This window comes from Pogona vitticeps, chromosome 3 (assembly GCF_051106095.1).
Source record: "Pogona vitticeps strain Pit_001003342236 chromosome 3, PviZW2.1, whole genome shotgun sequence".
In the NCBI taxonomy this organism is placed as follows: domain Eukaryota; kingdom Metazoa; phylum Chordata; class Lepidosauria; order Squamata; family Agamidae; genus Pogona; species Pogona vitticeps.
In genome coordinates, this window is record NC_135785.1 from 127,531,372 (window position 1) to 127,559,122 (window position 27,751).

The window sequence follows — 27,751 nt, forward strand, 5'->3', positions numbered from 1 at the left end:
GATGGTGGTGCAGTAGAAGCCATCAAGGTAGGGAGGCAAAAGGGGCAGGGGGCAAGCTGCAGGGCTGGTGAGACAGCTTTGTTTTTAAGACAGCCTCAAATAAATTTGTGCTTCCTCGGTTCATGGGGGGACCTTTTTGAGTCGTCAACTTTGATGGATCATGAACCAGGACGATTTGCCAGAATGGTGAATTATCCCCATCTCTAATTGATACTCCCTGCATGTTTTTCCACCCTTTCGCTATGGTCTGTCTTGCTGCAGTCAAAAGATGGCCTATTAAGTTTTTTTTTGTAATGGATACATTTTCCTCCAGAAAAAGAGCTGTTTGTTGTTTAGTCGTTAAATCGTGTCTGACTCTTTGTGACCCCATGGACCAGAGCACGCCAGGCCCTCCTGTCTTCCACTGCCTCCCGGATTCAGGTCAAATTCATGTTGGTTGCTTCGGTGACACTGTCCAACCATCTCATCCTCTGTCGTCCCCTTCTCCTCTTGCCTTTACACTTTCCCATCATCAGGGTCTTTTCCAGGGAGTCTTCTCATGAGATGGCCAAAGTATTGGAGCCTCAGCTTCAGGATCTGTCCTTCCAGTGAGCACTCAGGGTTCATTTCCTTCAGAATTGATAGGTTTGTTCTCCTTGCAGTCCAGGGGACTCTCAGGAGTCTCATCCAGCACTACAATTCAAATATATCAATTCTTCGGTGCTCAGCCTTCTTTATGGTCCAGCTCTCACTTCTTTACATCATTACCAGAAAAACCATAGCTTTGACTATACAGACTGTGGTGTTTGCCTCTAGCTAGCCCTGGTCATTTTCCAACCACTGAGCACTTGAAGGCAAACCAAACTCCTCTTCACACGGTGCCATCAGTTCATCACTAAATCAACATACTTTTCTAAAGAAAGATGAAGGTCCATTCATCACTGTCTTTTAAATAAAACAGGTTTATTAATTACAGATGTTTTGATAATAATATGTATCTTCTTCTGGTTTCTAAATTAACAGTAACAATCTTCTATTTGATCTTACAGTTACTATACGCTCTTCTGACTAATCACACCTCAGATCTCCCAAATATCACTCTCTCACTCCACTCTCAACTCTCACTCTGAATCTGACTCAGACTGACTCTTCAGTCTCAGACTTTGCCCTTTTTACCTCTCTTGGCTCCGCCTCTCAAAAACATTAGCATTCAATATGAATAATGCATGACTATTTAACATAATAAGGGTGAACACCAGATACCTCCCCCCTTAAATATGTTTGTTTGGGAGGGGAAATGCATTTTTCCTCCCAAACAGGCACAATTGCATAAAACTTATAAGATATAAGAAGATATAAGAAGCTGATGATCAGAGCCACAATCAGCTCCAGGTCTTGTTTTTGCTGACTGTATAGAGCTTCTCCATCTTTGGCTGCAGAGAATCTGATTTCGGTATTGCCCATCTAGTGATGTCCATGTGTTGAGTCGCTTCTTGTGTTGTTGGAAAAGAGTGTTTGTGATTACCAGCTTGTTCTCCTGACAAAAGTCTATTAGCATTTGCCCTGCTTCATTTTGAACTCCAAGAACAAACTTTCCTGTTGTTCCTTTTATCTCTTGACTCTTTTCTTTAGCATTCCAGTCCCCAATAATGAGAAGAACATCTTTCTTTGGTATCAGTTCCAGAAGGTGTTGTAAGTCTTCATAGAATTGGTCATTTTCAGCCTCTTCAGCATGGGTGGCTGTTGCATAAACATGGATTACTGTGATGTTGAAAGGTGTGCCTTGGATTCGTATTAAAATAATTCTATCATTTTTGAGATTGTATCCTAGTACAGCTTTTCCCACTCTTTTGTTGAATATCAGGGCTACTCTATTCCTTCTACGGGATTCTCGCCCACAATAGTAGATATGATAATCATCTGAATTGAATTCGCCCATTCCCATTCTAGTTCACTGATGCCCAGGATGTCAATGTTTATTCTTGCCATCTCCTGTTTGATCATATCCAGCTTACCAAAATTCATAGATCTTACATTCCAGGTTCCTATGCAGTATTTTGTTTTGCAGCATTGGACTTTCCTTTCACTTCCAGGTGTGTCCACAGCTGAGTGTCCTTTCGGCTTTGGACCAACCACTTCATTAGCTCTTGAGCTACTTGTCCTTGTCCTCTGCTCTTCCTCAGTAGCATGTTGGATGCCTTCCGATCTGTGGGGCTCATCTTCATATCTTTATAAAGTGTCATATATTTTAGCCTTTTGTTTCTGTCCATGGAATTTTCTTGGAAAAGATACTTGAGTGGCTTGCCAATTCCTGCTCCAGATGGATCGTGTTTAGTTCAAACTCTCCACTATGACCTGTCCATTTGGGGTGACCCTGCACAGCATAGCCCATAGCTTCTCTGAATTACTCAAGCCTCTTCGCCACAACAAGGCAGCAATCCATGAAAGGCAGAAAAAGCGAAAGAAGTGCTATTTCTGGAGCTTTAATAATCAACTGATTTGTAATTTTATTTATTTCATTAAAGACTACTTCCCAAAATTGGTCTACCTTTTTGCAACACCACCAAAGATGTTGAAAGAATCCCTTACACTTAGAGCCTCTCCAATAAATTAGTGAAATTGCAGGGTTAATGTGTGAGATCCAAAGTGCGGTCAAATAACGGGGATGTAGACATTCTTCAGTATCGAGAGACTATGGTAACATGCTCTGAATAGACGTCTTGGAACAGTGTCTAGTGTGGCTAGATATGAGAAGGCCAATATAAAGGCCAATATGAGAGTGACAATCCCTTCCACACTGAAAACAAATATAATCTGTCCCCTCTCCAGCTCCCTGATTTTGCTGCTTTTGGGACTGCCTCTTTGCCATGGCCTGCTGAACAAGGCTCTCTTCAAATTGGGCCATGATGTACCACCTGCCTCCGGGCTGAATGCTCAGATGTCAAAGTTTCTCATCTGTTGAGGTTCATTCCTAAGGCCTTCAGATCCTGCTTGCAGATATCCTTGTATCTCAGCTGTGGTCTCCCTCTGGGGCACTTTCCCTGCACTAATTCTCCATACAGGAGATATTTTGGAATCCGACCAACATGCCCAGGTCAAAATAGATGTCACTATTTCAGTAATGTATATATGCTAAACTTCCAGCTCATTCTTAGGACTACTCTATTTGGAACTTTGTCCTGCCAGGTGATACCAAAAATATGTCAGAGACAATGCATATGGAACATGTTCAACTTCCTCTCCTGCCATTCACAAAAGGTCGAGGACTCACTGCAGTACAGGAGTGTACGCAGGACACAGGCTCTATAGACCTGGATCTTGGAGTCAAATACCATTTTTGGAGTATTTTCAATGCAATCTCCCTGGCTGTAATAGAGATGCTTTTATATGAGAATTTTGTAAATATTCCTGACCATTTCTCTTCATTGATTTTAAGATTCCAATCATATTCCAATATCTCCCAGAACCCCTTTAATTATCCTAGATCTACCTCAATCAGGAATGAATAAAGTGTTGATATTACTCCTTTATTTGTTTCAGCTAGAGGAGGAGGATTTTCAAAAAGAATGAGGCACCTTGTAGCCTGTTTCACAATGTTGGCCTATCTAATAAAATTACTTAGCCACAATATGCCCAACTCTCTGAAATAGTCCCTCCAAAAAACCCTAGAAAGGGGTTTTTGATTGGTATAAAACCCTATCCACATTCTTCATTGTTCATGTCCAGTGCATTATGACAGACATACTTCAGTTCCTTTTTATTCACCAGAGCACAAGCATTTTGGAATGTTTGAAGAATTCTGTGAAGTTTTTTTCTTTGCAAACTTTAAATTCCCCATATCTTTTCCAATCCCATGGGATTTTTAAGGAGAAAGATGGGATATATATACCCTCTAAGGTCCTCTTTGAAAAATCTTCTTCCTACAGTGGTAGCATAGAACTGACCAGTCAACACACCTTAAGAAAGTTTAATTTCTCTTTAAATCCCATCCACAATCTTCATTTTGCCTGTCTTGTGCACGATGGCAGATGTACTTCAGTTCCTTTTTATTTACCACAGCACAAATATCTAGGAATGCTTTGTACCACAGAGATCCCCAGTTAAGGATGGGGAAAGAATGCCCTTAAGCTTGGCATTATTTTGATTTTGTTTGTTTCTTTGTTGTTGTTGTTGTTGTTGTTGTTGTTGTTTAATGCTAATAGATTTCCCAAAGCCAGGGAAGGGGAAAGACTCTACAACAGATATCCATCTGTTCAGTAAATAGGGTTTCCTTCACGGATGGATGAAAAAGGAGTAGGTGGTGGCAGCTACTAATTCCCGATAATATATTAATATGTTCTCTGTCAGCTTTTCATAAAGGCTTGCTGGGGAATAAGCTTGACAGTTCATATCATAATTGATTAGACTACCAACCCAATCTTATACATGTCTACACAGATGTAAGTCCCACTGTGTTCAGGCTTACTCCCAGATAATCATATATAGGATTACAGCCTAAAGGAACAGTATGTGTATAACAGTGTGTGTGTGTGTGTGTGTGTACATATACAATGGTTTGGACTTATATATACATAAATATAAGTCCAAACCATTCCAGGACTGTTCATGAATACTGAGCAATTATATATCAGTTTTAAGCACATAATTTCCAAAAGTCCAATATACTTGTCATGCATTAGCTATCTACAATAATATAAAAATGTGTATGGGTGTGTTATAGCTCCAAGACACCTACAATTTCAAGTAGCTCCTCAGGGTACTCTGAAGATACATCTTTCAGTTAGTTCTTTTTAAAAAGAGATTAATTATCTTTTAATTAAAATATATAGCCTACAGTACCACCTTGAGTCATTAAGCAGACACCAGGCTTCTCACCAGTAGATATCTCCTGACAGCAGGGAGCCTTAAGACACATCCAAATATGTGCAGCTGGTTTTCAATGGGGCTAAAATGAGTTAATGCAAGCTTTCATTCTCAGCCTGCTGGAATCTCAGAGGTCCCTCTTCTGTGTAACCCAGCTGGCCATGAATTTTGCTGCTTCCTAACCCCAGGTATATGTGTAAAGAGAAAGCAAAAGACTGTGGACAAGAATGAGAATGAGAATTAATTCTGGCTGATATGTGGAGATATGAAAGTTACAAGAGAGAAAGACTGAATGAGAATAATATCCATGCTGTTTGATGCCTATCTAATAGTATTAGCTGGCCTAGATTACCAATTCTCATATAAAAAAAATAGAAAGATTTTATCTGTGCCACATAGTTATATCCATTTCATACCAGTGTTAATTGTTACAGATCCAAAAGAGAGAGAAAAAACAAGGATTACATCAGTTTAATGTTGAAGACTAGCCAAGTCTTGGCCTAGCCAAGAATTTTAAGTACGAAACCAAACTGTAAATTTCAGGATTCTGTAGGATGAGACCATGGAGGTTAAATTGGTATAAAAGTGATATAACTATGTATTGCAAATATACTTCATGACTGTAGGAGTTGCCTGTCCAACCCAGATTTAAGGAGAGGAGATGAAAGTGGTGGGTTTAACTAGGGCCACAATTAAGTCATTAACTGTCAAAATCCCGCAGAGGGGCATTTTCTTACCCCTGCTCCATCAGGAGAATCCCAGGTCCCAGGTCTGTGCTGTCATGTTGACTGTCCATTCTCAGCTAGCTAACACTCATATGATCCTTCCAGTCCCCAGTCACCCAGGCCTTGACTATTGGGGGCCTCTGGCCATAGGTGGCCACCTGTTCACCCCCCATCATGGAAACTGCATTTTGGAATCCATGATGCCGAGATGTCAGTTGCAGTAACACCCCCGATTGACTCTTGGAATTCACCACTACTTTGTTCCCCCTCCACACTACCCACCAGTATGACCTATCTATAAAAGCAACACTACTCCCAATCTGTCCTATCCTGTCCCCATGGGTAATCTGTGTGGGATAGGCAAAAAATTGCTAACACACCTTTTGTTCAATAAGCCAATCAGAAGTTATGAGTCAAAATTCCTATCCAGCACCAAAGTGACTAGCTAGTCTTGCACTGGACTCTGAAAGCAGGCAGGTGGTTTGCCATGCCCGCAAGAGGCCCAATGCAAGGTGGGATGGCCTAATAAAGCTCTCCCCTTCCCACCCCCTCATGCAATCCTGGGATGTCAATCGGTGACCCCGGGGTGCTTGTCACCTCATCTGCCGACCCGACTGCCCCTCATTTGCAGGTGCTCTCACAACTCCTAACCCTAAACCACAGGCACACTTGCATGAACAAATAAAGAGGAGGGAAGATAAAATTATATTTTTAAAAGAAGTGGGGATCTTTAGAGTGGAGAAGCAGGACAATTAGTGGAAAAACTAGGAGAAGGGAGAGGGAACTGGAGTCAAGTTAAAAAATAACTTTTGGAGAGGAAAAAATAATTATTTTTTTAAAATGAAGAGAAACAGGATGCAGGTGTGTGTAGGAAAAAATATCCCAAAAACAACACAGTCCCAATACAGTCTCTACTCTTGACGCCACCCCCCATCCCTTCAAATGCACTAAGTAACAGAAACTTTGAAAAGGAATTTAAAAAAAATAAGGAAAGGTGAGCCACTGAGGCTGGGGAAAGGGAGGGAGGGTAAAATAACCTACAGATCACAGAGAGAGAAATCACCCACCTTGCCCTAACACACACCTCCAAAAATCCCCAAAGCCCATCTATATGAAATAGTAAAATAAAGCTTTGCACACTGCAACTGTGAATAACTGCTTCCTGGCTACTCAAAGAGCACACAGACAGCACTTATGACAATGGGGGGACAACATGAATTAAAATAGGAACATTTGTGATGGGCTTTTTTCACAATAAATTCCACACCACCTGATGCTGCTAGTTACCATCTCAGAGAAAACTCATTTGCACAGGCTGTGTATATGCATGTTTTCCCAAGGGGGTAAGCCACAACTTCCAAGAAGGCTGGTTTTATTTGGGAAACAAAAATCAAAGCTCAGCCCAAATTTTCAAAACAACACAGCTTTTTGTTGTTATTCAACTTGAAAAAATTGTTATGTTGCTCTTCCAATACTGTGCAAATGTTTAGGGCAGCTAAATTAGGCAAGACTTTTATAATAAGACAAAGATTTCTTTCCTACCATTTACATTCTGATCCACAGCTCAAAAAAAGTCACCTTATTTAGATTTAAAGCACAGCCAGAATGTCATCTGGGATATGATATCAATGGGGCAATGTCAACTTAATTTCAAATATTTGGAATTCAGGATTATGGAATATAATTTGTTATGATTTATGTTACAACAGTAGCTGAGTTTTTGCAAGCTCTCACAGCTTCATACCACCATTCATATTATACAAGGATGGTTCCCATAGTTACCTTTGCATTTCCACAAACACACACAACATGGGAGGAAAAAAAGCAAGATGCTTTAATGAACATATACTGCTCTTATGCAATATGAATATATTTTAGTTATTGCATAATTATAGCTCTTGAAAAACAAAAAAAACTATTAGTGCATAATGTCATCAAGAGCATTTGCTCGTCACAATTAGCATGTCTGCATCATGTCATGACTGAATTTGCTGTGTGTTTCTTTTTCTCTTCCAGTTTTGGCATCATAAATTATATTTCCCTTTCCCTTTCTAATTGCAAATTCTTTTTTTAATGTTTCTGTCTGTTTGTCACCCCATTAGGGCAACACACTATTCTGGTTGGTTTACAACCAGATAAAAACACTGTTTTCATATATTAAATAAAACAAATGGACAAAGTCACAAAAACTCCAAGAGGCATGAATTGCAAAATAAAATGCAGAGCATGAGACATACAAACAGACAAAACAAGCAGGAAGAACATGTCAGGTAGGGTTGCAAAAAAAGAGAGGCCTCTCTATGACACAGTGTTTTCAAAAGCCGTTTAAAGGTGGGGAGGGAGAGAGGGAGCCACGCACAACTCTACTGGGAGTTGGTTCCAAAGTGTTGCTGCCACTGCAAAGAAAGCTGTACTTCTAGTGCATGATTTCCTGTTCTCCTTCAACTTTTGGGAAAAGACACTCTGACAGGTAACATGATCCCACGTCATGAAGGGCTTTGTAAGTGATGTGCCAAGTAGCCAGTGTAAATATTTTTACTGGTCTCATTTATACTGGCCTGGGATAATCATAAAGGTTTCCTCATCTAATCTGTTGCATCCACTTGGATAGTGAAGAGAACATTGTCTTTGATAATTTTTTTTCCAACCACACATTGACAATTGCTGCTAAATGTGTAGGAAACTGGAAAGCCCAGCTGATCAAAATCTGTAAGCCTTGTTTCTACCACATTGCTAGGAGGTAACTTCTGCCCTGACATACTTTTAAATATTATTTCTCCTCCTCCATTCCCAGCAAAAAAATTTCACTGCTCAGCAGTGTCCAGATAATGCCTTGGGTTCCCCCTTTAAGGAACTGCGGAGTGTGTGGAGAAAAACATTGTTTCTTTTTTCTTTTGGAGGGGAAATGATTAAGCACTCCACCATTATCACTAGAGATCTCACCCCTTTTACTGTTAGCTACATCAGAAATGACTTGTGAGGAGTTTTGTAAAGGCTCTTCAGCATTGCTGGAACTTGTAGAAGGCTCATGACCAGACCAGGGGAAGTATTCAGTTTGTTATATTGGGGGACTTTAACATCCATGCAGAAACCAGTTTATCAGGAGCAGCTCAGAGCTTCATGTCTTCCATGACAATCATGGGTCCTCCCAACTGGTATTTGACTCCACTCATTTTGCAGGACACATTCTTGATGTGGCTTTCTGACCTGGGCATGATGGTGGTGAGACATTTGTAGAGGAATTCTCTGTAGTCCTGTTGTTGTGGTCAGATACTAGCTGGTGAGGTTTAGAATTACTACAACTCTTAACCTCTGCAGGCATAGGGGACCCATTAGCATGGGCTATCCTGAGGCCGGGGCATCTTCAAGGTGAAGATCAGACATACCCGGGTCTTGCTCCTGGGACATACCAATCGCTACCCAGCTGGAAAGACCCCAAGAGGGAAGTGAAGATGTCTTTCAGGAAAGGAAGACATTGAGCAATCGGTGGCAGCAATTTGAGTCTGGATGATCAGTGAGAACCAAGATATCCAGCTCAGAAGCAAACATTGCAAACATCAACTGGGAAAGGGCCATCTTGGCAGAAAGCCTGGAACACCCCAAGGCAGAATGTGAGCGAGGATGAAAGAAACCTGAAAATATACTTCAATCAAAATTGACAAAAGAGGACCAGAAACAGTAAGCTAAAACAGTTACTGGATTTATGGAAGTTCTGAAGTTAAAAACAACCCGAAAGCAAAGAAAGGTAGGAGGGGAGGGGCACATGAATATTGGATGAAAATAAATGAAACAGCTTGAAGCAGGCCCTCTGTTTCCCTAGCTACAAAAGGGGAAGGGAGGTGATTTCTTAGAATAATCTATAAAGACATAGCACTCTTGCTATCTCTATAACATCTTTGGAGAAAGGTTTCAAGGTGAGAAGTTTCCTTTTTTTTAATTCTATGTATCCTCCCACCACTTCTACCCCACATCCCCCACCTCTATCCTACCTTGTGTGAGAGTGAAGGACTATGTTGAACTATAATCAGAGCTGACAGAAAAAGGGGAGATTATTCAAGGCTGGAATAAAAAGGCATATTTGTGAATTATTGCTGAAGGAGAAATAGGACAGAAAAACTATTGATAACAGGCATTGCTGAGATGAGGCTCTGGAAATGTGACTAACTCATTAAGTATGGGTAATTTGTGGACTATTTTACTTTGACTGTCGGAGTTGTACGAATCAAAGGGAAGGAAGAGATAACAGAAAGTGAGGAAGAAAGGAATGTAAACATGGGATATAGAAAAAAGAAAAGAAAAACAGAATAACATTGACATCTACTGGATTTTCAAGAGTATACTGAAGAAAGAAGAAAACATACAAAGACTATTAACTGAATTTCCATTCCTATTTTAATAAAATATACAGATATTGAGACAAAATTACTGTGAAAGTACTAGGTAAAACACCCAAAGGATCTCCTGCAACCAATACATCTTTGGCCAAATTAATGAGTCAAGAATCTTTGAGAGATTGGCAGAAAAACCTCCAACAAAGCCTTGAAGCTCTAATACACAAGTAATTGCAGGAAATTTTCATGCAACTTTCTTGACAAATTAAAGAACTTGGGAACCAGATGATAGAGTCAAAACAATAGGTGGAAAAAACACAGGTGGAAAAGAAAAGTCACAAAGGTATCGCAAACTGTCAAAAAACAGAGGATAAGTTAGAATAACTAGCTAAAGAATTAAAAGAGAATTGTACAAGAGAAGACACAGAGAAAACAGGATGAGGACATACTATTGAATATGGAAATGGATAAAGCAACATATTTACTTAGACTCCAGAATATACATGAACAGAAAGAAGAAGACATAATAACTGTGTATTGGAAGCACTCATACCAGTTCTAGAACTACAACAGTGGAAATGAGACAAAATATAGACAAAGCATGGAGAGTTTCCTCAGCTTACACAAAGAGGCACAATTTATCCAGAGTGATACATGTTAAAATTTTAACAACCACCTTTAGAAATGCAATTATGAAATCTACTCAAGGAAAGAACTTGGAGATAAAAGAAAAAGAATTTAAGATCTTGAAGCACGTTATGTGGAAAATATGGCAAAACAGAAAAAAATGAACATCTGGCAAATGATCTCAGACAAAATGTGATAATATATAGGTGGCTAACTCCAGGAGGGCTTGCTTTCCAATTCCAGACCCAAAAATACTTTATAAATACCCCAAAGAAAGCAGATGAAATTTTTGAGAAAAAAGGGAAAGAATCAGAAAAGAAGGAGAAGAAAGAGAAACAGCCAGAGAAGAGGGAAAAAAAGAGAAAGTTCTGAATTAGAAGAGTCAGAATCAGAAGAAGAAACAGCCTTAGCAAAATCACAACTTAGGGGAAAGCTGCTTTATTCTATGGCCTTTTGAACATGTAAAACTGTTTCTTTAGGAAAGTCTCTTGACCAGCTTTGGCTGCCGTATACCACCGCTTCCACCATGTCAGGACCGAATCTCCCTAAGGAGCATGGATCCTTTGGTCAGGGAATTCCTCAGCCACAAATCTACCACCTGTATTCCGGGGTAAGTCCTTAACCTCCAGCAGTGCATAGCCTTTGTGCCTAGAATAAGCCTGACCTTAAAAGTACATTTTACTTTTACTCAGTACTTTGCAAGTACAGACACATGGTCTTTGTAGTTTCTTATAACTCACAATAGCTCAGTTAATTAGGACTTCTCTGATAGCTAGTCAATGGTTGTTAGCACTCCTCTGGAATTAGCCAAACCCTGCTGATCCAAGAGGCAATCTTTGGTGAAGATTTGTATAATTAATTTTTTATTAAGAAAATATATAGTTTCACAGAAACTGTTTTTGCTCAAGCATAGCATAAAGAACATCTTCAAAATACACAGTTAAATACAACAACTAATTCCCCTTAAGAATAACAAACACTAAACTGGGCTAAGGTGGGCTAGCCCCACCTCCTTCTTTCCCTTACTTACATTCTCTTTCTCCTCCAAGCCACATACTCAAACCATCAATCCATCATGGATCTCAAATAGAACAGAATCTCTCCCACATTACCCATTGTCCATTTTCTACATTCTGCGGACCTCCTTCTTATTGATCTTAAACCAATCAACTCAAAGAGGCATAACTGTCCATTCCACCCCTAATTCTCATGAAGATGCAGGTGGTTTATCTCAAATTTCTCTCTTTCCCATTGACTACAATTCCCACGTTCCTTCAATCTCTGATTACAAGTCCCATTCTCCTTCAATCTCATGACAGACTTAACTGGGTTAGTGATTAACACCAATGTCAATAAAGTATTTAACTACTGTTAATTGTAACAAGTGTATCAGTTGCTTATTCATTGGTGAAACGATGTAGCATTTTTACAGTGCATGGGTTTATAATTCATTTGCAATGTTATATTTAAGCTAGTATCTTGTTCCTCTTCATGTAGTGTAACCTCTCCAGAGGTCCTGATGATTTCTAGCTTGCAGTTGTACAAGCCACAGAGTATACTGTTGCTTCAAAAAAGACATATCATTTGCACAAAGGGTTGCTGGCTTTCCTTTTGTGCAAGTAGTGGTACAACAAGACTGTTGTCAGAACAGACTGTCTCTCCATGTGTTTGCATAAAACAGGCTACAAGCCTTAATTTTTAAGATGGTTTTACACTGAGGGCACTTGAAGACACAAACAGTAGGTTTAATATTAATATATAATTGTTACCATTTTCTAATTGCTGTCATGATTATTAATTTTTAATTTTTAAACTTTATTGCCATTTAAAAAGAACTATCAAAGTAAGTATATAATTATCACAATGTAAGCACATAACCAAGATAACTTTCTATTATCTCGTATGCAAAATAGTAAGTCTTTAACATCTTTCCTTCTTTATTTTCCACCAGACATTTTTCTTCACAATCTTAATAATACCTTTCTTCCTTCTTATTTTATATCTATGTTAACAATCTACTTTACCTTGTTTTTACCTCTACCAATGCTGAGAGCAGTTCTGCATCTAAATTTATGCCTGAGTCACTTGGTACAAGTTTGGAATCTTTCTTCCATTTCTTTTTAAGATAACTATTTACTTTCCCCCACTGAGATTCGTGCTCCATTCTACTTTTTCCTTCCAATGAGTCTTTAAATTTATCCATTAATATTAATTCCTGTAATTTTATTAAACAGTCCTTCACCAAAGGTTCCTCCTTGTCTTTCCATTGTTTTGCCACTTGAATTCTGGTTGCTCCTAATATGTATAAACACATTTTAGTCTCTTGTTTAGAGGTTAACTTTATCATGTTTAGCAAATATGTTTTGGGTTTCATTCCCATCATTACAATTGCTGTTACAATTAGAGGCTTGCCTAGGTCCATCTAGGTTTTCATGGCTGGACTGAACTTTGAATCAGAGATTTCTTGGGGTACAATTTAAACTCTTGGTTACACTGTCAGCTAAAAAGAAACTGATATTACAAAGTCTGCAGCCATTTCTATCATTTCCTCTCAGCTCAGAATCAATAATATTTCAAATGTCCAATATACATGCTTCCATTTGTGCCAGGTAAACCACAGGTATATCCTACCAAACAGGACTTCTATTTAAACCAGAGGACTAACATTGATTGCAATTCCCAAGGGACAGATTAGTTATCTTGGCCTCTTTAATCCTGAACTACATCCCTGGCTTTGTTCTGCACAGCACAATTTCACTGCATGTTTCAATGCCATCTGAAACCGTGATGTTGCCTGCCTGCTTAGCTAATATTGTGCAAGCACTGAGGCCCTGCTGTGTTTTTGTTGACCCTTCCTCATCTTGGCCACACTTCTGATCCTGATTGATCGCTCATGTTAGTATCTATGATTGCTGCCCATCTGTGGTTTTTCTGCAGTCATGTTGTACAGAACACACTAGAGAGAATAAAATTCACAAAGAGAGGAGGCCAATACTGAGAATGCCACATCACATCCTCACCCTTCCTTAGATCTGCCTCTGCAAGCATTGTCTTTGAATCTAATTGGATCAATGGAATATTTTCCCCTCTCACTTTCTGCTACACTCCTTAAAAATGAAACTATTGCCAGCATATTTCTAGTTCCTCTCTGTGTCTTTCCTCTACTAAGCTTTCTTAGTGTTGCCTCAACATTGCAATAGAATGGTGCCTGGCAAATGTGCACAGTTAAGTCCTGATATAATGCTGAAAGTTATTTATGGATGACAACTTCTTAAGGATATATTTGTGTTTCAAAGTCTAGCATTGTTCTGAAGCTGCAAATTATAAAAGAATCATCTTTACCAGAAATCAAGTATAGACTTTGTTGTTGTTTCTGTTTGCTGTAAAAAGGGATATATAGCCAATCTATGTGCTACTTTCTTATAATTATCAAGTGCAAGAAAAAAAAAGAAGCCATAATGAACCTTAAAGAGCATGGTTACCCATAAGAAGCGCTACATTTACAAATGATAATAGTAGGCTGCTGTATCAACTCTCACATTGAAATAACTGTAGATTAAAATCTTCTTTAAGATTGGCTAGTCTGAGCATTAAGAGATTTGAAATCAGAATGTCCTAATTGAGGCATGAAAAGTTATTCCAAAAATTCCATGGATCATCCTGGATTATCATAGGCCTGACTCATGAGAAAGGCCATATGCTTGACCTAATATTCCCAATGGAACAGGGGGATGGTGGTCCAGATGTGTTGGGTTTATGTTTGACCCTTTTGTCATGGTTGGAACATTTCCTGGTAAAGTTTAGACTCTCAGCTGCTACTACCTTTGCAGGGGATGGGGGATCAATTAAAATGATCCACCCCCAGAGACTTATGGATCCTGAAGGATTCCTGAATGTTCTAGGAGAGTTTCTAGCTGATATGGTCGGGGTTCCTCTCGAAGCCCAGGTCACTTTGTGGTACAAGGCGATGGCCCGGAAAGTTGACACGATCGCACCTAGGCACCCTCTCCCAGCCCACAGAGACTATATGGCTCCATGGTACACAGAGCAGCTTCTGGCTATCAAGCAGTTGGGGAGACGGCTTGAGCACAGATGGAGGAAATATTGCTGTGACTATGACCAAACACAGCTTAGAGCCCATACTCTGTGGCGATATGGCTGGCGGAACATCAGCATTTCTCCAGTCATATTGCTTCCTCAGAGTGTCATCCAGGAGAGCTATGTTGAATGGTCCTTCTTAAGCCTAATGGTCCAGTGGAGGTCCTGGAACACTCAGTGGCTCGCTGTAACCAATTTGTTACACACTTTGAGGGGGAAATTGCTCATATTCACAAAGAGTTGGACTCCACTGTTGATGCAGAGCCTATGGCTCTGTCCAGTGCTCCGGACTAATGTCATAATTTATTGAATGAGTTTCATTTGTTATGACCCAAGGATGTGGACAGGGTGCTTGGATCAGTTTGCACCACCACTACGCAACTCGACCCTTGCCCATCATGGCTAATAAAGGAGTCTGCCAGGGGGATTCACACTCCTTGTTAAGAGAGGGAGTGGTCCCCACCCCATTAAAGGAGGCAGTGATTCGCCCACTCCTAAAAAAGCCTGATCTGGACCCAGGTCTAGTGATCAACTATTGACCAGTGGCTAACCTCCCTTTTATGGGCAAGGTGTTGAAACATGTGGTGGCAGAGCAGCTCCAGGCTCTCCTGGATGAAATGGATTATCTAGATCAATTTCAATTGGGTTTCAGGCTGAGTTATGGGATGGAAACTACCTTGGTCACCCTGTTTGACAACCTTTCCTGGGAGAGAGACAGGGGGTATGCATCCCTTTTGATTCTCCTGGACCTCTCAGCGGCTTTCAACACCATCAAACATGGGGTCCTTCTGGGCTGGGCTGGGGATGGGAGGTACCATTTTATGGTGGTTCCGCCCCTACCTGGCTGATTTTTAAATTTTTCTTTCTTTTATGAGAGTTTTGTTGGTTTTTATTGCTGACCTAGCCAAGGCTAGATTGCCAGCAGAAGATGGGGGAGCAAAAGCAGTCGGCAACTGTGGACAGAATCTTGGAAGTGGCTTCGGGATTTTTCGAGCAAGCCAAGCAGAAAATTAGGGAAAGAGATTCCCTTATAGAAAATCTGTACCATGAAAACATACTTCTAAAACGTTTTTTAAGCACAGAACCTGGCTTGATGCAAAAGTTTTTCCAAGCTCAGCAGGGTTCCTTTGGGGATTACTGCAACGAGACGCTCCAAACAATTGGGAGCGATCCTGAGATGCAAGATGCTGGTGTGGAAAGAGTTAACGAGGCCCAGTGGAATTCTAATGAGCATTCCAGAGAAGACAGCGATTCATCGCCCGTCCAAACAGAGGATTCACAGGCCCTGGAGCCGCGCGCAGAGAAAGGAATGCAGGAGAAAGTTTGCCGAGAAGCTGTCTCCTTGAGGGAATTAACATCGGACGACGCAAGGGAAAACTGCAGTGCTCCAGAGAATTTCGGTGCATTGGGATTCAGCTCAGCACCAACCTCAGCTCTTTTCCAGAGCACAGGACAGGTGAGAAGTTCTGAAATAATTCGGGATGAGACTATGGGTTTGCCAGAAGGAGGAGAGCAAGGGATTTTCCAAAGCAATAAAGAAATTGCTGGGACTGAGAGCCCTCACATCAGCTTAGATGTAATAGAGACTCAGCTTAATTCTTCGCTAGGACTTGTGTCAGCAGATTTTGATGCATGTCAGATTTCAAACAACCCCCCTTCTCTTAGCCCAGAGGGAACAGCGAAATCAGACACTGGAAGTTTGGCAGGGACCCCGTGTACTTCATGGCAGTTAGGGAGTAACGAGTGTTACCAAGGGGGTGGCCTATTCAGGGTAACGGAACAGTCAGCTGAGAAGGCTGGAGGAGTGAAGGTTTTCTCAGAGTCATCGCCAAGTGCCTTAGTAGTTGATAGTGGAGCGGTTTTGCAACATGGACTTTCACATTGTTTCAATAGTACAAGTGAATATGGAACTGATCCTGTAAACTTGATTAAAGATAGAAAGCTGCATTTGAACCTGTCAGATTGTGGGACTGTTTCTAACACAGCCAATGTAGGGGGAAGCGCTAACTTTTTGGGATTACAAAGTACTGATGTTTCTCCAGAGACTGAAATCATATCTGGAAACTTTGGCCCAGTACCACAGTTAATCTTCCCAGAAAGATCTTTAAAAAGAAAGGCAGAGGTTTGGGACCATTCTTATTTTCAACAGCCTATTTTCCAAGGAAGTGGTGAGAATGCTGATACTGTTTCTGAGGCTATGCAGAGTACTCCCGAGGGAACTTGGATGCAACAGCGGCCTCTTGTGACCAAACCTGATAGCACAGCTAATTCAGCAATACAGGTATCCAGGGGTGAAGGCATTGATCAATTTAGCCCAGGACAGATATTGGAGCCTGTGTTAGCTAATCACCAAAACGTCTTCTCGAATTCACCGGGAGAAACTAATGTGGTGAAACATTTTATTACAGTCAATGTTGAGACATTGGTAGAAATTGTTGCAAACACTGAATACATTTCTGTGATTGGAATAAAAGGAGGGCTTTATCAGATTTTAATTAAAGAGGAACATCGCCCTTATACATCATTTACTTGCCCTCAGGGAATTTACCAACTCAGAAAACTAGCACCTGGAATGAAAAATACCTATGTTACTTTTCAGAAATTGGTTGATGAATTGTTTGGTGATTTATATTATGTGATTGGCTATGTAGGCAACCTTGTAATTTACAGCCCTGATCCAATTCAAGCAGACCAAAATGCTTTGACATTCTTAGAGAAGCAGAGACATCGAAGCCCAAGATTAACGCAGTGGTATTTCAGATTGCAAAAATATGATATTGATATTGAACATCTACCTGGAAAGGGGGCCTTAATTGCTCACTGGTTATCTCGAATGTTTAGTGCAGATGCAAGGGGAGAAAATGGCTAGAATTGATAAAGCTCTGATGTTTAATTTTCTTGGTATTCTGTATGACAATGTTCCTGAGCATACATAGAGTGTTTTATCCATTATTACTTCATATCAGTATATTGGGTTGTCAAGTTATTATGATGTTAACCCTGGTTTCATTATTTTACTGTTTGATGACTAGAGTATTATCTGAGCATATGCAGAGTGATGTATTTGATTAAGTATACTAACATGTTTGTTCTTCTGTTTTTCAGACTAGTAGAAGTGTCTAACGCAAATTTCTCTCATGTATGGTAAATACTGTAATTATAATAGTTCTCATGTATCAATTGTTTTGCTATTTTAGAATCATATTTGAAATGTATTACTTTACGCTCATGTTAATATCTTTCTCTATTTTGTTACTGCTTAATTATGGCATCTCATCTTATTCAGTTATCAAAATTAAAACTTAAATTGTTTGAGAATTTTGTTAATCTTCCGGAGGCTTGTGATGAGATGGGTTTTTGAGTTAAAATCTTTTAAAGGCATATGGGTTTTGTAATTAAGAAATAAGCCAGAGAGGTTCCATCTTGTTTCTTTGTATAAAGTATCTTTGCTATGCTGACAAGTTGTTTTCCAGGCGAGCGAGAGAATGTTATTCTGAAAGCCTGAGAAAGGACTCTGTGTGATTAGATAGATGGGAATTGTTGTGACTCTTTGAGAAACCACCATAACCCAAATAACATCTGGTGCGTATGAGAAAGAAGTCATGTGGTGCAACAGGACTGTTTGCCTAGTAACGAACTCTGATTGGATGACATCGTGGGAAGGTGCATTAAGCCCTTGCCAGTTACTCTTGAAAAAGGAACCTTTTCTCTATGGACTAGGTCTTTCCAAGACCGACCTTTCAGTGATTCGTGACCTACTCTTCAGCCATTTGGGACTCACCCTAATGTCTTTCGAGACAGGCTGGTGGCCTACCTACATGGACTGGTTCCTATGCTTTGCTGGATTACTTTTGGACTTATGGGATTTTTCCTAAGGACTGTGCATGGACTATTTTCTATGGACTGTTCTATGGTATATTCTTTATGGACTTCTTTTCTTGGAATACTCCATATGGACTATGCTCTTGTAATTTTGTAAGGACTATGGTATATTTACTGGATTTTTCTTTTCTAAGGACTATGGGACATATAAGGGATTTTTACTTTTGTTTAGGGGTTTTTATTCTATAGGATCACTGAGGACTATAGCCTCTTTATAACCTACTTGGATTATTTTGTTTTTACTAATGATTTCCTAGACTGGAACTGTTTTGATTCTTTTTAATGTCTTTTTGTGTTTTTATAAGGTTTTTGAACTCTTTTATATTTTTCATGTTTCTTTGCCTCACTACATCTGTGTAACTAAACAGCACAATGCTAGTTTATTTGTTTATGGTTTAATTTGGCTTCGAATACCTAGTAACATGCTTTTTCTTTAATAAAATAAAGATTATAAAACTCATTTGGTTTCCTGAACAGTACACTTGTCATAGGGTCATCTGAGAGTGCTGCCTCGGCCTAGCTTACTTAGAGTCCTGTCAGTGGTGCAAGTTAAGTCTAAGGACTACAAAGCCCACTTGACCTTTTCACAATAATATCTCAGAGTACCAGGGTGTTCTTATGTGGGCAGACCTGCGAGAAGGAGTGTTGTATCATGGCTAGCTGAATTTGGACTCTTCAGCCCATTTTAGCATGTGCAAACTCCTGATTGCTCTCTGTCCAAACAAACACGTGTGTTTTCGAACCCGTGTTTGCGACAGCCAATACCCTTTATTGTGTTGTCATCCCTAATGGTATTCACTCATAACTCAATTACTAAAACAAATAATATCAGGGAATGGGGGCAACCTTGTCTAGAGACATTTTTTTTTCCTATACCATCATTTACTAGAATGGATGCATATTCTTCTGATTATAATTATCTTATTGTGGTGTTAAATAATGCAACCCCATTTTTTCTACGAATAGTCTTAATGTTCGCTATTCCACACAGTCACATGCTTTAAAAATGTTATTGTCCCCACTTTTCTTTTATGTTCGGTTATTGTATATACCACATTCATTACTCTCTGGTTAGATCAGCCATTTGTCTCCCTCCTATAAATCCACACCAATCTTTTTAATTTATTTATTTTTATTAATTTTATTAGATTTATACCCCACCCATCTACACCGATGGTCTACTCTAAAATACACTTAGATATAAATTCATTCATTCTTTTTGCTAATATTGCAATAAATATTTTAGCATACTGATTTATTAAAGAACTAGATCTATAAGCCCCTAAATCTGAATAATCTATATTATGCTTTGTGATTAGTATAATTAATAATTTTATTTATTTATTTATTTATTTGATTTATATCCCGCTCATCTGGTAAGTCAGTACCACTCTGAGCAGCTAACACAGAAAAGTATACAATTATAATAACATAAATCCAAAATATCGATTGACAAAACATAATAAATCATAAATAATAAATAGAAAAGGAAGAAAGAAATAATTTAAATTAGATTAGATGCTGGCAGGAGGGAAGGCCTTGACATAAAGCCATGTTTTTAATTGAGTTTTGAATGTACCCAGCGAAGGGGCCGCGCGAATCTCAGGAGGGAGATTGTTCCAAAGGAGAGGAGCCACCGCCGAGAAGGCCCGGTTTCTTGTCTTCTCCCTCCGGGCCTCCCTCGGCGTCAGGCTCCTCAGCCTCACCTCCTGGCTCGCGCGGGTGGTTCGGGTAGAGCTTGGTAAGTGAAGGCGTTCCGCCAAGTATCGAGGTCCCAAACTGTTTAGGGCCTTATAAGTGAGCATTAAGACTTTGAAGTCGATACGGAAACAAATGGGCAGCCAGTGCAGTCTAGCCAGGATGGGAGAGATATGATGATATTTTCTCCCTCCGGTGAGGAGTCTGGCTGCTGCATTCTGCACCATCTGAAGTTTCCGTATCAGCCTCAAAGGTAGCCCCACGTAGAGCGCGTTGCAGTGATCTAATCTTGAGATTACGAGTGCGTGTACTAAGGTAGTGAGGGCCCCCGTGTCGAGGTAGGGCCGCAGCCGGGCAATCCGCCAGAGGTGGAAGTAGGCAGAGCGGACAACTGACGTCACCTGTGTTTCCATGGTGAGCGTCGGGTCCAAGTGTATGTCCAAGCTGCGGACCCTGCTCGCCGGGGCCAAGGTCGCCCCCCCAAAGGAAAGAGGGCCAACCAGGCCACCAACTACGGGGGGCCCCACCCTCAGGACTTCCGTCTTGTCCGGGTTCAGCCGCAGGCCGTTTTCCTGCATCCATTCCAGTATAGTCTCCAGGCAGCGCTGGAGGGTCAGGACGGCATCACCTGCAGTTGGTAAAAAGGAGATGTAGAGCTGAGTGTCATCAGCATACTGGTGACACATCGCTCCACACCCCCTGATGACCCCCGCTAGCGGCCTCATATAGATGTTAAATAGCATAATCAATCCCTATGGAACCCCACAGTTGGAGCTCCACGGGGCCGAGACATTCTCCCCAAGCTGAACTCTCTGGGGGCAGTCCTCCAAGAAGGAGCGGAGCCAGGCTAACGCCAGGCCACCGATTCCCAGCTTGGAGAGCCTCCCCAGGAGGATACCGTGGTTGACGGTATCAAAGGCTGCCGAAATATCGAGGAGGACCAACAGAGACGTTTTGCCCCTGTCGGCCTCCCTCAGCAGGTCATCATACAGGGCAACCAATGCCGTCTCTGTCCCGTGGCGTGGCCTGAAGCCTGACTGGAACAGATCCAGTGCATCTGTTTCATCCAGGAGTGCCTGAAGCTGGTCTGCCACCACCCTCTCCACCACTTTGCTCATGAAAGAAATATTGGCGACGGGCCTGTAATTGCCAATTTCATCCGCCGCCAAACTAGGTTTTTTTCGTATGGGCCTAATGAGTGTCTCCTTGAGGGCAGATGGGAATCTGCCCTCAAGGAAAGACCCATTTATTATTGCTGTGGCCCATTCAGTTGTTTTCGGCCTGGCTACTTTGATTAGCCAGGCCGGGCAAGGGTCCAAGGAGGAGGTGGTGGCCCGACAGCAGTCAGGCACTCTGGTCACAGAATCAGGCGTTACTGGCTGAAAAGAATCGAAAATAACCGGGCAAGACGGAGCGCTGGACATCTCAGCTCGATTCACTGTATTCAAAAAGGGAGAGAGCTCCCGGCGGATGGCCTCCACTTTAGATTTTAAAAATGCCGCAAATTGGTCCGGTGAAAAACTAGGGGGAGGCCCATCTCCCGGGCCAACTCCAGATAGGTTTCTTCTTCTAAAATCTTATTAAACAATATCTTAAGTCTTGGTATTAAAAACTTTCTAAATGTTTTATAGTGTTCTGAACCTAATCCATCTCATCCTGGAATTTTATCTATTTTTAATTTTAAAATAACTTCTGTCACTTCTTCTGAAATTACTTATGCTTTCAGATTCTTGAAGAGTAGCTTGCCAGACAACATGCTGAGGAGACCCCCACATGAGGACATTATAAAGGCTGAAGCACAGCAAAATACAGTCACTGAACCTGCACCCTACAAAAAAGAAGAGAAGAGACATTGTAGTAGGAGACGCCCTACTGTGTGGAATTGAGACTGAAATATGCGGGGAAGATCCATGGACTTGCCAGGTATTTCAGATAAGGGATGTGACAGAAGGACTAACCTCAGTTCATTCTCAGCTTTTGCTCTCCTAATGCCATCCCAGCATTTCCTTGCTACTTGTCTAACAAGAAAAGGGATCCAAGAAGGGTAGGAGTTTCTAAAAAAAGAAATCAATGACAACTACAAACAGTTCCAACAAGAAAAAAAAAAGGGCGAGAGGCAGTAAAAAATTGCCAGCACAGCTTCACAAAAAGCTCAGGGAGGACCTGAAAACAAAACAAAACAAAAAGACATGTATATGTAGGAAGTGGAAAGAAGGTCAGAGCATCAAGGAAGAGTACAGACAAGTATCAAGGAACTGAAGGGCTGGCATTAGGAGAGTAAAAGCTGAGAATGAGCTGAGGTTAGAGACACTAAAAGCAATTTTAGAAAAAGCATTCTTCAGGTATGTGTGAAGCAAAAGACAAAGAAAAGAAATAATAGCACAGCTACTCAGTGGAGATGGAAAAAATATAACAGACGACAAAGAAAAGGCAGAGGTGCTCAATTCCGATTTTAGCTCAGACTTTTCCCATAGGACAGACTATGTACTCCCAGAGAAATGTGAAGTGCAAGTGAAGGGGACAGGATTACTGTTGTTTAATCGTTTAGTCGTGTCCGACTCTTCGTGACCCCATGGACCAGAGCACGCCAGGCCGTCCTGTCTTCCACTGCCTCCTGGAGTTGTGTCAAATTCATGTTAGTTGCTTCGCAGACACTGTCCAGCCATCTCATCCTCGGTCGTCCCCTTCTCCTCTTGCCGTCACACTTTCCTAACATCAAGGTTTTTTCCAAGGAGTCTTCTCTTCTCATGAGATGGCCAAAGTACTGGAGCCTCAGCTTCAGGATCTGTCCTTCCAGTGAGCAGTCAGGGTTGATTTCCTTTAGAATGGATAGGTTTCTTCTCCTTGCAGTCCAGGGGATTCTCAAGAGCCTCCTCCAGCACCACAATTCAAGGGCATCAATTCTTCGGTGGTCTGCTTTCTTTATGGTCCAGCTCTCACTTCCATACATCACGACAGGAAAAACCATAGCTTTGACTATTCGGACTTTTGTTGGCAAGGTGATGTCTCTGCTTTTTAAGATGCTGTCAAGATTTGTCATCGCTTTCAGGATTACAGCTAGAGATTAATAAACAAATAGTCAAGGAACATCTTACCACCTTGAACAAGGATAAATCTCCAGGCCAGATGAATTGCATCTGAGAGTACTGAAGGAATTGGCAGAAGTACTCTCAGAACTGCTGTGTTGTTGTTGTTGTTGTTGTTGTTGTTGTTGTTGTTGTTGTTGTTGTTGTTGTTGTTGTTGTTGTTGTTGTTGTTGTTGTTGTTGTTGTTGTTGTTGTTGTTGTTGTTGTTGTTGTTGTTGTTGTTTTTATGAAATCATGGGAAATGGATGCGGTGTCAGATGATTGAAGGATGGCTAATGTGGTCCCTGTCTTTAAAAAGGGCAAAAGAGAGGAACCTGGGAACTACAGGCCAGTCAGCCTGACATCAATCCCAGGAAATTTTTTGGAACAAATTATAAAACAGTGATTGTGCAAGCACCTAGAAAACAATGCAGTAACGATTAGAAGCAAAAACAGACTTGTCAAGAAGAAATCTTGCCAGACTAATCTGTTCTTATTTTTTGTCCAGGTAATCTCCCTGATAGACAGAGGGAATGCTATAGACATAGTATATCTTGACTTTAGCAGAGCTTTTGACAAACTGTCCCATGATATCCTAGTTAGCAAGGTAATTAAGTGTGGACTGGATAGATCCAGTGTCAGGTGGATACACAATTGACTACTATTGGGAAAGACTGAAAGAACTCGGTAGGCTTAGCCTTGAGAAAAGAAGGCAAAGGGGTGATATGATAACACTTTTCATATACTCAAAAGGCTGCCATATAGAGGAGAGATAGGATCCATTCTCAGTCATCCCAGAGTGCAGGACACGCAACAGTGGGTTCAAGTTAGAGGAAGCCAGATTTCAACTGAATATCAGGGAAAACCTCCTAACTGTTAGAGCAGTACAGCAGTGGAATCAATTATCTTCAGAGGTGGTGAGTGCTTCAACACTGGAAGCATTCAAGAGAAACATAGACAACCACTTGGCAGATATCCTTTGATTTGTATTCCTGCATTGAGCAGGAGGTTGGTTGATGGCCTTATAGGCCCCTTCCAACTCCACTATTCTTTGATTCTTTGAATTGATTGTTCCATTCTTTCTCTATCCATAGCTGAAAATTTATTCCCTATATTTGTCTCTATATCAATTTTATTTTATCCTCAGATATTTTCTCACTTGTGTATAATTTATAAAAGAACTTTCTAAAAATATTTAATTTTTATATTAATCTGCACATTTCCCCCTTCTCATCATTAATTACACTTATCACATTATTAGCTTTAGTTAGTATCATTTTAGTTTTATTACTAAATTCATAATATACATTAAGTTTCTTTGAACTCTTTCAGTTTCAATACCCTCTAGCTCTTTCCTTCTAGCTTGTATTTCTGCTAAGGTTTTAGCCTCTATCCACAATAAATTTCTTCTCTAACTTTTTTCTCTGCTCTTCCAACTTTTTCATGTGTTCTTCTTTCTGCCTTTTAAAATTATACACTTCCTTAATACTTTTCCCTCTCATTATTATCTTTATTATATGACACTTTCTTTATTTTCTCCTCTGTTGCTAACCTCATATGCCTCTGTCAGTTCCCAATTTTATCAATTATATTTTATGTCTTAATATAGTTGAATCCATTCTCCATCTCTTTGCTGCTTTATAATTAGTTTTTAAAAATATATTTAAAATAGCATTATCCTTAACTTAATTGTATTTTTGTGTGTCTCCTCCACTCTGAGTAGTAAACGAAACAAATATATAATATATTCTACAATTACTTTTGTATACTGGGGAATAAAATGTAAACTAAGTTTCTTCTCCTTTCATTTCCCTCCATATATATTTGAAATCTGTTTTGATGATCATTTTACTCAAAATCATATTATTATACCTTTTACATTTTTGTGGGATTTATCTCATTCATAATGTAACTAAAATCTCCCAACATTATTAAAAAAAAAACATTTCTTAAATTTGCTAAATGTTTAAATATCTCCTTATTTAAACTTCCTTGATTTTCATTTGGAGAATCATATTCTAATAAAAATCAATTAGTCCATTCTTTCTTATCAATTTTTTCTTATTTCTATCCTAATCCTATCCTTATTCCTGTCCTTCTCCTTTCTTCTTATTCTTGACTCATTGTTCAGTTACAGCTCATTCAGCTGAGATATCATTCCCATCCACTAGTAACCTACCAAATACTTCTAATTCCATTTACCTTGGGCTTGGAGTAGAATCTTGAACTTTCTCTACTTTTATCTTTATTTCCAGATTCCATTGCTTCTCATTTATGATATTCATCTCATGTAGATGCTGCAGACTATTTTCAAGAGACCCTAGCTGATTATATTTTTCTCTGTAGAGCGCTCTCAAGAAAACTGGATATCCCCAGCTATATTTAATCTGATTTTTTACCATTATGGAAGTTACTGTTTTCATAGAACATCATAATTAAATTGTTTTTAATTAATTTCTTTATTTTTTAAAAAATATAAAACACACAAACACATACAAAACAAAACTAACACATAGATAATTTAATATACACATACACAAAGTGCTCCCCTTGTGCCATTTAATTATTTAGAAGCAGAGATCTAAAAATATTTAAATCAAATTGCCTTTGTACTCAAACTTCACTTGTCAGAAGCTCTCTCTTTTTATATTAACTGTGAAATCTAATAATAATCTCTCTTGGGAATGTTCTATTCTTTTTAGGACCTACATGATGAATTCTGGCTGTGTCTTCTTTTGACAAATCCATTTTAACCCATTATAGAATATTTTCAGATAAATATTTTTTTCTTTTAATTCCATTTATTCTGGAATTCCTCTGATGCTTAAATTGGGTCTCTTCCCTTTATCCTATATTACAATAAGTTGTTTCTGAATTTCTGTAAATTTTGCTTCATGCCAGTATAGCTTTGCAGCACAGTCTTTTGCCAATTGCTGTGTTGCCTAGATTTTTAAATTCATCTCCTTTAACTATCAGTTCTTGCAAAGTTTTTATTCATATAATCCTTAAGCCCTTGCAAAGTCACTGCAGTCCTTCTTAGCTTCCCCATCACATCCTCATTCACCATACTTAGAGTTGCATTTAAACTTTCTGGTCCAGATTCTTGCCCAGTTTCTAAATGCATTAGTCTAAATGAGTGATCACTAAATCTGAATCTCTGCCAAGTTCTTTCCTGTCACTTTATGTCTCTGCATTCAATGATCTGAAAAAATGGTTCATATAACAACTACAGGCAGCATCATATGTATTCAATTTTTTAAAAAAATATGTTAGCTCAAATATTCCTCCAACCCACTGTTGTTCAGTTCCAGGCTTCTGTTAAAAACCTCTTAGTTTTGAAGTATCTTTTGTTTTCCTCCAAAGTTCAGAGCTTCGTTTCCAAGCCTTTCTTATCTCACATTAATCTCTGTACCAATTAAGTCAGCTTAGTTTATTTCATACTGTCTTTGATTTTAAGCTGTTCAAAGGAAATTTAATTGCATCAAAAACTCCGGCCAGTATCTAGTGTTTTCGTTTCAATCTGTCCCATATCTGAATTGTTCTCTGTGGTCATCAGAACTTTACTTATGTTCATTGTAGTCCTCTAATTGCACTAATTTCATCTTCTCATATTATCATTCTGAAACAGCTCAAACAGTTCAAAGGAGTTTTTAAAAAATAGTTGGGAGGGGAGTTTTCAGTTCTGTTCAGCACTTCTCCTGCTGTGTCCTTCTTTTGTCCAATGGTGGCACAGCTCTGTTTGAATAACATCATCAGCTATAAATATCCATAAATCTGACTCTCCTGCTCCAGGTGCTGCACAGCATCAATCACGAGCCTATCAAACAAACGAAGGTCTTACCCTTCATTTGCAAGATTCCAGGAATAAGGGCACTTTTTAACAAAATCTTTGAGAAGCACCAAGAGCAATAAATCATTAGTGAGGATGACTGGAAGTGATCATGTTGTCAAATTTCTACATTGTCCTTTTGGATTGAGGAAGCTGGTGAAGTGTAGGCTCACAATTGGATAGCTGTGCAGGGTGACTCCACATCAGAGAGTTTGTAAGAAATGGAGAAGCATCTAGGGAGAAATGAGAAGTATCTTTCTCCACTGAGACTATCCCAAAGTACACCAGGTCCTCTTGATCTTTTTTCTGAGGTGGAGGTGGCTGTGGAGTTGGAAGATGAACTACAACAACTGAAGGGAGAGTTTTTCTTTGTTTACAAGTAAAGGTAAGGTAAGGGTTCCCCTTGACAATTTTTGTCCAGTCGTGTTCGACTCTAGGGGGCAGTGCTCATTCCCATTTCCAAGCCATAGAGCCAGCGTTTGTCCGAAGACAATCTCCCGTGGTCACATGGCCAGTGCGACTTAGACACGGAACGCTGTTACCTTCCCACCGAGGTGGTCCCTATTTATCTACTTGCATTTGCATGCTTTCGAACCGCTAGGTTGGCGGGAGCTGGGACATGCGATGGGAGCTCACTCCGTCGCGTGGATTCGA

The 27,751-nt window shown here is 40.0% G+C and overlaps 1 long non-coding RNA gene across 1 annotated transcript; it reads left to right on the top strand.

Annotated features, from left to right (window-relative positions):
* LOC144588248 (uncharacterized) lies at window positions 1–26,317 on the top strand. The gene is made up of 2 exons (XR_013543701.1): window positions 1–11,135; window positions 21,930–26,317. It is a non-coding gene; the product is annotated as an uncharacterized LOC144588248 (long non-coding RNA).
* The last annotated feature ends 1,434 nt before the right edge of the window (window positions 26,318–27,751 follow it).